Raw genomic sequence first — 13,014 nt, 5'->3', positions numbered from 1 at the left:
GTGCTTTTAAGCCCAAGGCCCCCTGTTGGGGGCGTGTTAAGTGTGACATTGGGTTAGTGAGAGGAGGACTGGCGAAAGGAAGCCAGTTCAATGTTAGCAGTTAAAAAGATAGTTGTTGCAATCTCCTCTCCGACTGTGCGTCCTTTTTGTACTACGCAGGTACAATGGTTCAGAATATATTATGAACTCAAATTACGTAAGATTTACATTCAACATTGCATAGCTTTGCAGTGGGCATTTAGTGTTTCAGCAGCTTGCTGGCTGGCGAGTCTGTTAATCGGCGGCTATTAAGCCCCATCTGTATCAACTGTTACTTCATTATGCCATTTTAATAGAAACATAGGCAATACAAGAAATCCGAAGACAGCAGTATACAGCTATATTTGCAGGATGTATCTTAGTCACTTTCACTCTCAATTTTCTCTTAAAATGTTTCCCTTTTTCACTTACCAAATATAGAAAGGGCCAGGGATTTGTTTAGAGGTAAATTTTACTGTATATTGCTTTGAGAAATAGATTTATAAAACAGAAGGAACAACATTCTGTGATGAGATACAAAAATATGCTATTCATAGCGTACAAAGCCAGGAGCCTTTGATAGCTCAGTTGGTAGAGCGGAGGACTGTAGTGGAAATTTAGATATCCTTAGGTCGCTGGTTCAAATCCGGCTCGAAGGACATTTTTTTTTTTGGTAGCATTTTAAGAATTACCAAATTCTTATACCAACAGAACAGGGTGCTTTACGTGAAGGGAGGGGTGCTGGGGTAGTAGAAGTACCGAGAGAATCAGAAGAGACATGATGTGTTTCCTGTGGACGTGGCAGCCATTTTGTATTATGTGTAGGGAGGTCGCCAGTAACTCGTGCAGAAATACAGCTGGGCTCCTATTGATAAAAAAAACCCTGTTCTCTGGAAATGAAGTACCCCCTATAAATACAAACACGTTATTTTGTATGCTTATTTCATGAAAAACATCGCAGATTAAACAGAAAGAACACGTTCCCAGCGCAGGCAGGCTGCCTGGGGTTTCAAAGGATGAGGCTCGGTCCCGCGTAAAAGAGTTAGCATTCTGCATTTATGTACTGGGAAAAGAGCGACTGAGAAAGAACCAAGCAATCCCAATGTTTGTTGTATTGTAATACATACCTGTCAAGCCACGATTCCAGTGTGGGTGAAATGAGCAAAAAAGGAATGGGTTAAACACAGAGAGCTACGTAGCCTGGTTCCACGGATCATGCATTAATCCTTTATTCAGGAAGGCACTATTGTGCTTCGCGGATGTTGCTCGGAGGTGGAGGGCATGACTTGTGGCAATGAGGTCGCGGGTTGAACCCCCCGCATTTCTAAGTGGCTTTTTTTTTTGTAATGTGAAAGTTTTCGTATTTAAAAAATCGCAGAAATACACAGCAGATCATCTATATATCCACCACAGCTTAATATCAAATATGTTATTGCAATTTTTATTAAATGTAGTCATTGTTTGAAGGTGCATTGTTTTAAACACTTGATGTCAGAATAAGTATGCTTTTCTATCTTGTATTGTTTACAAATGTTAGACCGACAGGTGAATGTTTGGAGAGTAATGGGTGGATTGGGGGTTGGGGGGATAGAGTAATAGTGGAGTCATGGCAGGTAAGTGACAGGCTTGTAAACACTATGAAAACGCAGGACTGAAATACCACTATGTTTTTTGCGGGATGGCTTGAAATCTGCACAAATTACACAATAAATACAGATTTTCAATGCATTCGTAATAGAAAGACATGATTCTATTAAAGTCATGGAGGCGAAAGATTATGCTCAACTCTTTACTTCTCGAGCAGCCAACAACTTTAAAAAACACAACCATAAAAAGAAACAGCTAAAACTACAAATCCCATGAATTTTAGCGATATATGAGTTTGTATTTAATTGGTTCTTCTTTTATGTGACTTCTTGTAACCAATCATACACTAAAGTCCAGTATAACATCGTCTGCCTTCCTTCGGCCTCTTTCTTTCGCTGATCCATAACTGCGTCCCAACCAGTTAACGCTGGAAACCTCCACCACGTCTCTTTTACTCCTCATGTACTTGACGTCTTGGGTTCTGTACCTGCCAATTCACAAACAGCACCGATGAAAAACTCCACTATAAACTGGGTGGGCAATCGCAAAAGAACATGTCAGAAATTAAATTCCAAACTTCCTTATAATCAGTAATTCCGATCACAGTCATTCCAGTCTATTTACGCAATTGATAGGGTGGGATAATCCTTTGCCTCAGTATCTTTAATAGAATCATGACTTTCTATTACAAATGTATTGAAAATCAGTATTCTATGTCAAGACGGGTAGGCTCGGATTATGCTTGTTCCAAGCTTACTCACTACCAACGTAGTCACCTGGCCGATTGGTCTAAAATAAAAGTTCTTAAAAGTCGACTTGTTGGACCAAACCCCTGCCTTCAAAATGTCCGCTAGGCATGCCCCCATTCTGAATGCTGTGGATGCCATGGCACCCCTAACCGAATGTGCTCCGAAATGACTTGTACCTATGCCAGCTTGGCTCATGCACCACTTCACCCATCTTGCCAAGGTAGCTGTCCAAACTGCCATAAAGGGTTTCCTTATCACAATTGTGATTCCACTGTGGACCTGAACTGTGTTGAGTTACTTTCATACAGCTTCAAACCACTGACTGGACATAATTCGGGCCCTTCTGGAAATGCTGCATAATCGACTGTCCTGATCCCTGTGTTAGTTCTCTTTGTTATATGAAAGGGAACGCCTGTCGGCGAAAACAATTTCCAGTCCACTTCCTGAGCCCTGATGTCCGAGACCCTTTTGCACGATATTAAGCAGAGCAGGGTAGTCAGATTAGCCCACAGAGCCTTCCTGGACAGACCGCCATTATCCGGCCAGGACTCAAACAATCTCAACACCCCACTAACGTCCCAAAGACGGTGATATCTCAGAGCCGGTGGTATCATACTTTTTATTCCTTTGAGTACTCTACACGCCAGTGGATGTTCGCCCAAGGGGTGACTTTCTACGTTTTCATGCCCTACCGAAATCGCTGAACGATATGTGTAAATAGTCCAGTATACTCTACCCTGAGCTGCCTGATTGACCAGGAATTTCACCACATCGACTACATCTGTTTGAACAGGATGTATTTCCCTCTCCATGCACCATTTACTCCACTTATCCCAAGCACCTCTGTAGGCCTTCTTGGTTTTGGGAGCCCAGGATTCTCTGATGAATTTCTAAGCCTCTCCCGAAAGTCCTGGTTTTGCCCAAGATCCCCCGAAATCGCCCACGCCACCAGGGTCGCCCCTTCCTTGTCCCAGTACTATCAAAGGTAAAATGTGGGCAAATGAGTGGAGAGGTTCTACAATAGACCATAAAGCCAGAGGAGGATTAGGTTGGTCGAAGACAAGGAGATCACGAGAAACAGCTCTTTGTTCAAACACCTGGTCGAGAGAGAGGACTGTGAATCACCTCCGCCGGAACTAGAACCAGATCTGCAGCACCGGGAGCCTCGGGACAACCTTTGGGTCCCGCCCAGTGGAGGTGCAGCTCGAGGTGGACTGTTGGGTAACCCGCTAGGAGGTAGTGGCACCAGTGAAATGGGCACCAGACCCCAACAAGTAACAAGGAAGCCGCTGGGTCGAAGAGTGCTGATTCAGAGTTTTGAACATTTGTCCAGGGGTGGTGTTACGATCCCCTGTGCTTTTAAGCCCAAGGCCCCCTGTTGGGGGCGTGTTAAGTGTGACATTGGGTTAGTGAGAGGAGGACTGGCGAAAGGAAGCCAGTTCAATGTTAGCAGTTAAAAAGATAGTTGTTGCAATCTCCTCTCCGACTGTGCGTCCTTTTTGTACTACGCAGGTACAATGGTTCAGAATATATTATGAACTCAAATTACGTAAGATTTACATTCAACATTGTATAGCTTTGCAGTGGGCATTTAGTGTTTCAGCAGCTTGCTGGCTGGCGAGTCTGTTAATCGGCGGCTATTAAGCCCCATCTGTATCAACTGTTACTTCATTATGCCATTTTAATAGAAACATAGGAAATACAAGAAATCCGAAGACAGCAGTATACAGCTATATTTGCAGGATGTATCTTAGTCACTTTCACTCTCAATTTTCTCTTAAAATGTTTCCCTTTTTCACTTACCAAATATAGAAAGGGCCAGGGATTTGTTTAGAGGTACATTTTACTGTATATTGCTTTGAGAAATAGATTTATAAAACAGAAGGAACAACATTCTGTGATGAGATACAAAAATATGCTATTCATAGCGTACAAAGCCAGGATCCTTCGATAGCTCAGTTGGTAGAGCGGAGGACTGTAGTGGAAATTCAGATATCCTTAGGTCGCTGGTTCAAATCCGGCTCGAAGGACATTTTTTTTTTGGTAGCATTTTAAGAATTACCAAATTCTTATACCAACAGAACAGGGTGCTTTACGTGGAGGGGGGGGTGCTGGGGTAGTAGAAGTACCGAGAGAATCAGAAGAGACATGATGTGTTTCCTGTGGACGTGGCAGCAATTTTGTATTATGTGTAGGGAGGTCGCCAGTAACTCGTGCAGAAATACAGCTGGGCTCCTATTGATAAAAAAACCCCTGTTCTCTGGAAATGAAGTACCCCCTATAAATACAAACATGTTATTTTGTATGCTTATTTCATGAAAAACATCGCAGATTAAACAGAAAGAACACGATCCCAGCGCAGGCCGGCTGCCTGGGGTTTCAAAGGATGAGGCTCGGTCCCGCGTAAAAGAGTTAGCATTCTGCATTTATGTACTGGGAAAAGAGCGACTGAGAAAGAACCAAGCAATCCCAATGTTTGTTGTATTGTAATACATACCTTACAAGCCATGATTCCAGTGTGGGTGAAATGAGCAAAAAAGGAATGGGTTAAACACAGAGAGCTACGTAGCCTGGTTCCACGGATCATGCATTAATCCTTTATTCAGGAAGGCACTATTGTGCTTCGCGGATGTTGCTCGGAGGTGGAGGGCATGATTTGTGGCAATGAGGTCGCGGGTTGAACCCCCCGCATTTCTAAGTGGCTTTTTTTTTGTAATGTGAAAGTTTTCGTATTTAAAAAATCGCAGAAATACACAGCAGATCATCTATATATCCACCACAGCTTAATATCAAATATGTTATTGCAATTTTTATTAAATGTAGTCAGTGTTTGAAGGTGCATTGTTTTAAACACTTGATGTCAGAATAAGTATGCTTTTCTATCTTGTATTGTTTACAAATGTTAGACCGACAGGTGAATGTTTGGAGAGTAATGGGTGGATTGGGGGTTGGGGGGATAGAGTAATAGTGGAGTCATGGCAGGTAAGTGACAGGCTTGTAAACACTATGAAAACGCAGGACTGAAATACCACTATGTTTTTTGCGGGATGGCTTGAAATCTGCACAAATTACACAATAAATACAGATTTTCAATGCATTCGTAATAGAAAGACATGATTCTATTAAAGTCATGGAGGCGAAAGATTATGCTCAACTCTTTACTTCTCGAGCAGCCAACAACTTTAAAAAACACAACCATAAAAAGAAACAGCTAAAACTACAAATCCCATGAATTTTAGCGATATATTAGTTTGTATTTAATTGGTTCTTCTTTTATGTGACTTCTTGTAACCAATCATACACTAAAGTCCAGTATAACATCGTCTGCCTTCCTTCGGCCTCTTTCTTTCGCTGATCCATAACTGCGTCCCAACCAGTTAACGCTGGAAACCTCCACCACGTCTCTTTTACTCCTCATGTACTTGACGTCTTGGGTTCTGTACCTGCCAATTCACAAACAGCACCAATGAAAAACTCCACTATAAACTGGGTGGGCAATCGCAAAAGAACATGTCAGAAATTAAATTCCAAACTTCCTTATAATCAGTAATTCTGATCACAGTCATTCCAGTCTATTTACGCAATTGATAGGGTGGGATAATCCTTTGCCTCAGTATCTTTAATAGAATCATGACTTTCTATTACAAATGTATTGAAAATCAGTATTCTATGTCAAGACGGGTAGGCTCGGATTATGCTTGTTCCAAGCTTACTCACTACCAACGTAGTCACCTGGCCGATTGGTCTAAAATAAAAGTTCTTAAAAGTCGACTTGTTGGACCAAACCCCTGCCTTCAAAATGTCCGCTAGGCATGCCCCCATTCTGAATGCTGTGGATGCCATGGCACCCCTAACCGAATGTGCTCCGAAATGACTTGTACCTACGCCAGCTTGGCTCATGCACCACTTCACCCATCTTGCCAAGGTAGCTGTCCAAACTGCCATAAAGGGTTTCCTTATCACAATTGTGATTCCACTGTGGACCTGAACTGTGTTGAGTTACTTTCATACAGCTTCAAACCACTGACTGGACATAATTTGGGCCCTTCTGGAAATGCTGCATAATCGACTGTCCTGATCCCTGTGTTAGTTCTCTTTGTTATATGAAAGGGAACGCCTGTCGGCGAAAACAATTTCCAGTCCACTTCCTGAGCCCTGATGTCCGAGACCCTTTTGCACGATATTAAGCAGAGCAGGGTAGTCAGATTAGCCCACAGAGCCTTCCTGGACAGACCGCCATTATCCGGCCAGGACTCAAACAATCTCAACACCCCACTAACGTCCCAAAGACGGTGATATCTCAGAGCCGGTGGTATCATACTTTTTATTCCTTTGAGTACTCTACACGCCAGTGGATGTTCGCCCAAGGGGTGACTTTCTACGTTTTCATGCCCTACCGAAATCGCTGAACGATATGTGTAAATAGTCCAGTATACTCTACCCTGAGCTGCCTGATTGACCAGGAATTTCACCACATCGACTACATCTGTTTGAACAGGATGTATTTCCCTCTCCATGCACCATTTACTCCACTTATCCCAAGCACCTCTGTAGGCCTTCTTGGTTTTGGGAGCCCAGGATTCTCTGATGAATTTCTAAGCCTCTCCCGAAAGTCCTGGTTTTGCCCAAGATCCCCCGAAATCGCCCACGCCACCAGGGTCGCCCCTTCCTTGTCCCAGTACTATCAAAGGTAAAATGTGGGCAAATGAGTGGAGAGGTTCTACAATAGACCATAAAGCCAGAGGAGGATTAGGTTGGTCGAAGACAAGGAGATCACGAGAAACAGCTCTTTGTTCAAACACCTGGTCGAGAGAGAGGACTGTGAATCACCTCCGCCGGAACTAGAACCAGATCTGCAGCACCGGGAGCCTCGGGACAACCTTTGGGTCCCGCCCAGTGGAGGTGCAGCTCGAGGTGGACTGTTGGGTAACCCGCTAGGAGGTAGTGGCACCAGTGAAATGGGCACCAGACCCCAACAAGTAACAAGGAAGCCGCTGGGTCGAAGAGTGCTGATTCAGAGTTTTGAACATTTGTCCAGGGGTGGTGTTACGATCCCCTGTGCTTTTAAGCCCAAGGCCCCCTGTTGGGGGCGTGTTAAGTGTGACATTGGGTTAGTGAGAGGAGGACTGGCGAAAGGAAGCCAGTTCAATGTTAGCAGTTAAAAAGATAGTTGTTGCAATCTCCTCTCCGACTGTGCGTCCTTTTTGTACTACGCAGGTACAATGGTTCAGAATATATTATGAACTCAAATTACGTAAGATTTACATTCAACATTGTATAGCTTTGCAGTGGGCATTTAGTGTTTCAGCAGCTTGCTGGCTGGCGAGTCTGTTAATCGGCGGCTATTAAGCCCCATCTGTATCAACTGTTACTTCATTATGCCATTTTAATAGAAACATAGGAAATACAAGAAATCCGAAGACAGCAGTATACAGCTATATTTGCAGGATGTATCTTAGTCACTTTCACTCTCAATTTTCTCTTAAAATGTTTCCCTTTTTCACTTACCAAATATAGAAAGGGCCAGGGATTTGTTTAGAGGTACATTTTACTGTATATTGCTTTGAGAAATAGATTTATAAAACAGAAGGAACAACATTCTGTGATGAGATACAAAAATATGCTATTCATAGCGTACAAAGCCAGGATCCTTCGATAGCTCAGTTGGTAGAGCGGAGGACTGTAGTGGAAATTCAGATATCCTTAGGTCGCTGGTTCAAATCCGGCTCGAAGGACATTTTTTTTTTGGTAGCATTTTAAGAATTACCAAATTCTTATACCAACAGAACAGGGTGCTTTACGTGGAGGGAGGGGTGCTGGGGTAGTAGAAGTACCGAGAGAATCAGAAGAGACATGATGTGTTTCCTGTGGACGTGGCAGCAATTTTGTATTATGTGTAGGGAGGTCGCCAGTAACTCGTGCAGAAATACAGCTGGGCTCCTATTGATAAAAAAACCCCTGTTCTCTGGAAATGAAGTACCCCCTATAAATACAAACATGTTATTTTGTATGCTTATTTCATGAAAAACATCGCAGATTAAACAGAAAGAACACGTTCCCAGCGCAGGCCGGCTGCCTGGGGTTTCAAAGGATGAGGCTCGGTCCCGCGTAAAAGAGTTAGCATTCTGCATTTATGTACTGGGAAAAGAGCGACTGAGAAAGAACCAAGCAATCCCAATGTTTGTTGTATTGTAATACATACCTTACAAGCCATGATTCCAGTGTGGGTGAAATGAGCAAAAAAGGAATGGGTTAAACACAGAGAGCTACGTAGCCTGGTTCCACGGATCATGCATTAATCCTTTATTCAGGAAGGCACTATTGTGCTTCGCGGATGTTGCTCGGAGGTGGAGGGCATGATTTGTGGCAATGAGGTCGCGGGTTGAACCCCCCGCATTTCTAAGTGGCTTTTTTTTTGTAATGTGAAAGTTTTCGTATTTAAAAAATCGCAGAAATACACAGCAGATCATCTATATATCCACCACAGCTTAATATCAAATATGTTATTGCAATTTTTATTAAATGTAGTCAGTGTTTGAAGGTGCATTGTTTTAAACACTTGATGTCAGAATAAGTATGCTTTTCTATCTTGTATTGTTTACAAATGTTAGACCGACAGGTGAATGTTTGGAGAGTAATGGGTGGATTGGGGGTTGGGGGGATAGAGTAATAGTGGAGTCATGGCAGGTAAGTGACAGGCTTGTAAACACTATGAAAACGCAGGACTGAAATACCACTATGTTTTTTGCGGGATGGCTTGAAATCTGCACAAATTACACAATAAATACAGATTTTCAATGCATTCGTAATAGAAAGACATGATTCTATTAAAGTCATGGAGGCGAAAGATTATGCTCAACTCTTTACTTCTCGAGCAGCCAACAACTTTAAAAAACACAACCATAAAAAGAAACAGCTAAAACTACAAATCCCATGAATTTTAGCGATATATGAGTTTGTATTTAATTGGTTCTTCTTTTATGTGACTTCTTGTAACCAATCATACACTAAAGTCCAGTATAACATTGTCTGCCTTCCTTCGGCCTCTTTCTTTCGCTGATCCATAACTGCGTCCCAACCAGTTAACGCTGGAAACCTCCACCACGTCTCTTTTACTCCTCATGTACTTGACGTCTTGGGTTCTGTACCTGCCAATTCACAAACAGCACCAATGAAAAACTCCACTATAAACTGGGTGGGCAATCGCAAAAGAACATGTCAGAAATTAAATTCCAAACTTCCTTATAATCAGTAATTCTGATCACAGTCATTCCAGTCTATTTACGCAATTGATAGGGTGGGATAATCCTTTGCCTCAGTATCTTTAATAGAATCATGACTTTCTATTACAAATGTATTGAAAATCAGTATTCTATGTCAAGACGGGTAGGCTCGGATTATGCTTGTTCCAAGCTTACTCACTACCAACGTAGTCACCTGGCCGATTGGTCTAAAATAAAAGTTCTTAAAAGTCGACTTGTTGGACCAAACCCCTGCCTTCAAAATGTCCGCTAGGCATGCCCCCATTCTGAATGCTGTGGATGCCATGGCACCCCTAACCGAATGTGCTCCGAAATGACTTGTACCTACGCCAGCTTGGCTCATGCACCACTTCACCCATCTTGCCAAGGTAGCTGTCCAAACTGCCATAAAGGGTTTCCTTATCACAATTGTGATTCCACTGTGGACCTGAACTGTGTTGAGTTACTTTCATACAGCTTCAAACCACTGACTGGACATAATTTGGGCCCTTCTGGAAATGCTGCATAATCGACTGTCCTGATCCCTGTGTTAGTTCTCTTTGTTATATGAAAGGGAACGCCTGTCGGCGAAAACAATTTCCAGTCCACTTCCTGAGCCCTGATGTCCGAGACCCTTTTGCACGATATTAAGCAGAGCAGGGTAGTCAGATTAGCCCACAGAGCCTTCCTGGACAGACCGCCATTATCCGGCCAGGACTCAAACAATCTCAACACCCCACTAACGTCCCAAAGACGGTGATATCTCAGAGCCGGTGGTATCATACTTTTTATTCCTTTGAGTACTCTACACGCCAGTGGATGTTCGCCCAAGGGGTGACTTTCTACGTTTTCATGCCCTACCGAAATCGCTGAACGATATGTGTAAATAGTCCAGTATACTCTACCCTGAGCTGCCTGATTGACCAGGAATTTCACCACATCGACTACATCTGTTTGAACAGGATGTATTTCCCTCTCCATGCACCATTTACTCCACTTATCCCAAGCACCTCTGTAGGCCTTCTTGGTTTTGGGAGCCCAGGATTCTCTGATGAATTTCTAAGCCTCTCCCGAAAGTCCTGGTTTTGCCCAAGATCCCCCGAAATCGCCCACGCCACCAGGGTCGCCCCTTCCTTGTCCCAGTACTATCAAAGGTAAAATGTGGGCAAATGAGTGGAGAGGTTCTACAATAGACCATAAAGCCAGAGGAGGATTAGGTTGGTCGAAGACAAGGAGATCACGAGAAACAGCTCTTTGTTCAAACACCTGGTCGAGAGAGAGGACTGTGAATCACCTCCGCCGGAACTAGAACCAGATCTGCAGCACCGGGAGCCTCGGGACAACCTTTGGGTCCCGCCCAGTGGAGGTGCAGCTCGAGGTGGACTGTTGGGTAACCCGCTAGGAGGTAGTGGCACCAGTGAAATGGGCACCAGACCCCAACAAGTAACAAGGAAGCCGCTGGGTCGAAGAGTGCTGATTCAGAGTTTTGAACATTTGTCCAGGGGTGGTGTTACGATCCCCTGTGCTTTTAAGCCCAAGGCCCCCTGTTGGGGGCGTGTTAAGTGTGACATTGGGTTAGTGAGAGGAGGACTGGCGAAAGGAAGCCAGTTCAATGTTAGCAGTTAAAAAGATAGTTGTTGCAATCTCCTCTCCGACTGTGCGTCCTTTTTGTACTACGCAGGTACAATGGTTCAGAATATATTATGAACTCAAATTACGTAAGATTTACATTCAACATTGTATAGCTTTGCAGTGGGCATTTAGTGTTTCAGCAGCTTGCTGGCTGGCGAGTCTGTTAATCGGCGGCTATTAAGCCCCATCTGTATCAACTGTTACTTCATTATGCCATTTTAATAGAAACATAGGAAATACAAGAAATCCGAAGACAGCAGTATACAGCTATATTTGCAGGATGTATCTTAGTCACTTTCACTCTCAATTTTCTCTTAAAATGTTTCCCTTTTTCACTTACCAAATATAGAAAGGGCCAGGGATTTGTTTAGAGGTACATTTTACTGTATATTGCTTTGAGAAATAGATTTATAAAACAGAAGGAACAACATTCTGTGATGAGATACAAAAATATGCTATTCATAGCGTAGAAAGCCAGGAACCTTCGATAGCTCAGTTGGTAGAGCGGAGCACTGTAGTGGAAATTCAGATATCCTTAGGTCACTGGTTCAAATCCGGCTCGAAGGACATTTTTTTTTTTGGTAGCATTTTAAGAATTACCAAATTCTTATACCAACAGAACAGGGTGCTTTACGTGGAGGGAGGGGTGCTGGGGTAGTAGAAGTACCGAGAGAATCAGAAGAGACATGATGTGTTTCCTGTGGACGTGGCAGCCATTTTGTATTATGTGTAGGGAGGTCGCCAGTAACTCGTGCAGAAATACAGCTGGGCTCCTATTGATAAAAAAAACCCTGTTCTCTGGAAATGAAGTACCCCCTATAAATACAAACACGTTATTTTGTATGCTTATTTCATGAAAAACATCGCAGATTAAACAGAAAGAACACGTTCCCAGCGCAGGCAGGCTGCCTGGGGTTTCAAAGGATGAGGCTCGGTCCCGCGTAAAAGAGTTAGCATTCTGCATTTATGTACTGGGAAAAGAGCGACTGAGAAAGAACCAAGCAATCCCAATGTTTGTTGTATTGTAATACATACCTTACAAGCCACGATTCCAGTGTGGGTGAAATGAGCAAAAAAGGAATGGGTTAAACACAGAGAGCTACGTAGCCTGGTTCCACGGATCATGCATTAATCCTTTATTCAGGAAGGCACTATTGTGCTTCGAGGATGTTGCTCGGAGGTGGAGGGCATGACTTGTGGCAATGAGGTCGCGGGTTGAACCCCCAGCATTTCTAAGTGGCTTTTTTTTTTGTAATGTGAAAGTTTTCGTATTTAAAAAATCGCAGAAATACACAGCAGATCATCTATATATCCACCACAGCTTAATATCAAATATGTTATTGCAATTTTTATTAAATGTAGTCAGTGTTTGAAGGTGCATTGTTTTAAACACTTGATGTCAGAATAAGTATGCTTTTCTATCTTGTATTGTTTACAAATGTTAGACCGACAGGTGAATGTTTGGAGAGTAATGGGTGGATTGGGGGTTGGGGGGATAGAGTTATAGTGGAGTCATGGCAGGTAAGTGACAGGCTTGTAAACACTATGAAAACGCAGGACTGAAATACCACTATGTTTTTTGCGGGATGGCTTGAAATCTGCACAAATTACACAATAAATACAGATTTTCAATGCATTCGTAATAGAAAGACATGATTCTATTAAAGTCATGGAGGCGAAAGATTATGCTCAACTCTTTACTTCTCGAGCAGCCAACAACTTTAAAAAACACAACCATAAAAAGAAACAGCTAAAACTACAAATCCCATGAATTTTAGCGATATATG

At 42.9% G+C, this 13,014-nt stretch overlaps 3 non-coding genes across 3 annotated transcripts; all 3 read left to right on the top strand.

Annotated features, from left to right (window-relative positions):
• Positions 1–591: 591 nt before the first annotated feature.
• TRNAY-GUA (transfer RNA tyrosine (anticodon GUA)) lies at positions 592–677 on the top strand. Its single transcript is given in 2 exon segments — positions 592–628; positions 642–677. It is a non-coding gene; the product is annotated as a tRNA-Tyr (tRNA).
• A 3,621-nt stretch (positions 678–4,298) lies between these two features.
• TRNAY-GUA (transfer RNA tyrosine (anticodon GUA)) lies at positions 4,299–4,384 on the top strand. The gene is given in 2 exon segments: positions 4,299–4,335; positions 4,349–4,384. It is a non-coding gene; the product is annotated as a tRNA-Tyr (tRNA).
• Positions 4,385–8,003: 3,619 nt separating this feature from the next.
• On the top strand, positions 8,004–8,089 carry TRNAY-GUA (transfer RNA tyrosine (anticodon GUA)). Its single transcript is given in 2 exon segments — positions 8,004–8,040; positions 8,054–8,089. It is a non-coding gene; the product is annotated as a tRNA-Tyr (tRNA).
• Positions 8,090–13,014: the final 4,925 nt, after the last annotated feature.

The sequence above is a fragment of the Ambystoma mexicanum genome (assembly GCF_040938575.1).
Source record: "Ambystoma mexicanum isolate Mex_15411 chromosome 12 unlocalized genomic scaffold, UKY_AmexF1_1 Mex_chr12_unloc.2, whole genome shotgun sequence".
Taxonomy (NCBI): domain Eukaryota; kingdom Metazoa; phylum Chordata; class Amphibia; order Caudata; family Ambystomatidae; genus Ambystoma; species Ambystoma mexicanum.
The sequence above is the reverse complement of the archived record's forward strand: the minus strand, read 5'-3'. Positions and strand labels throughout refer to the sequence as shown.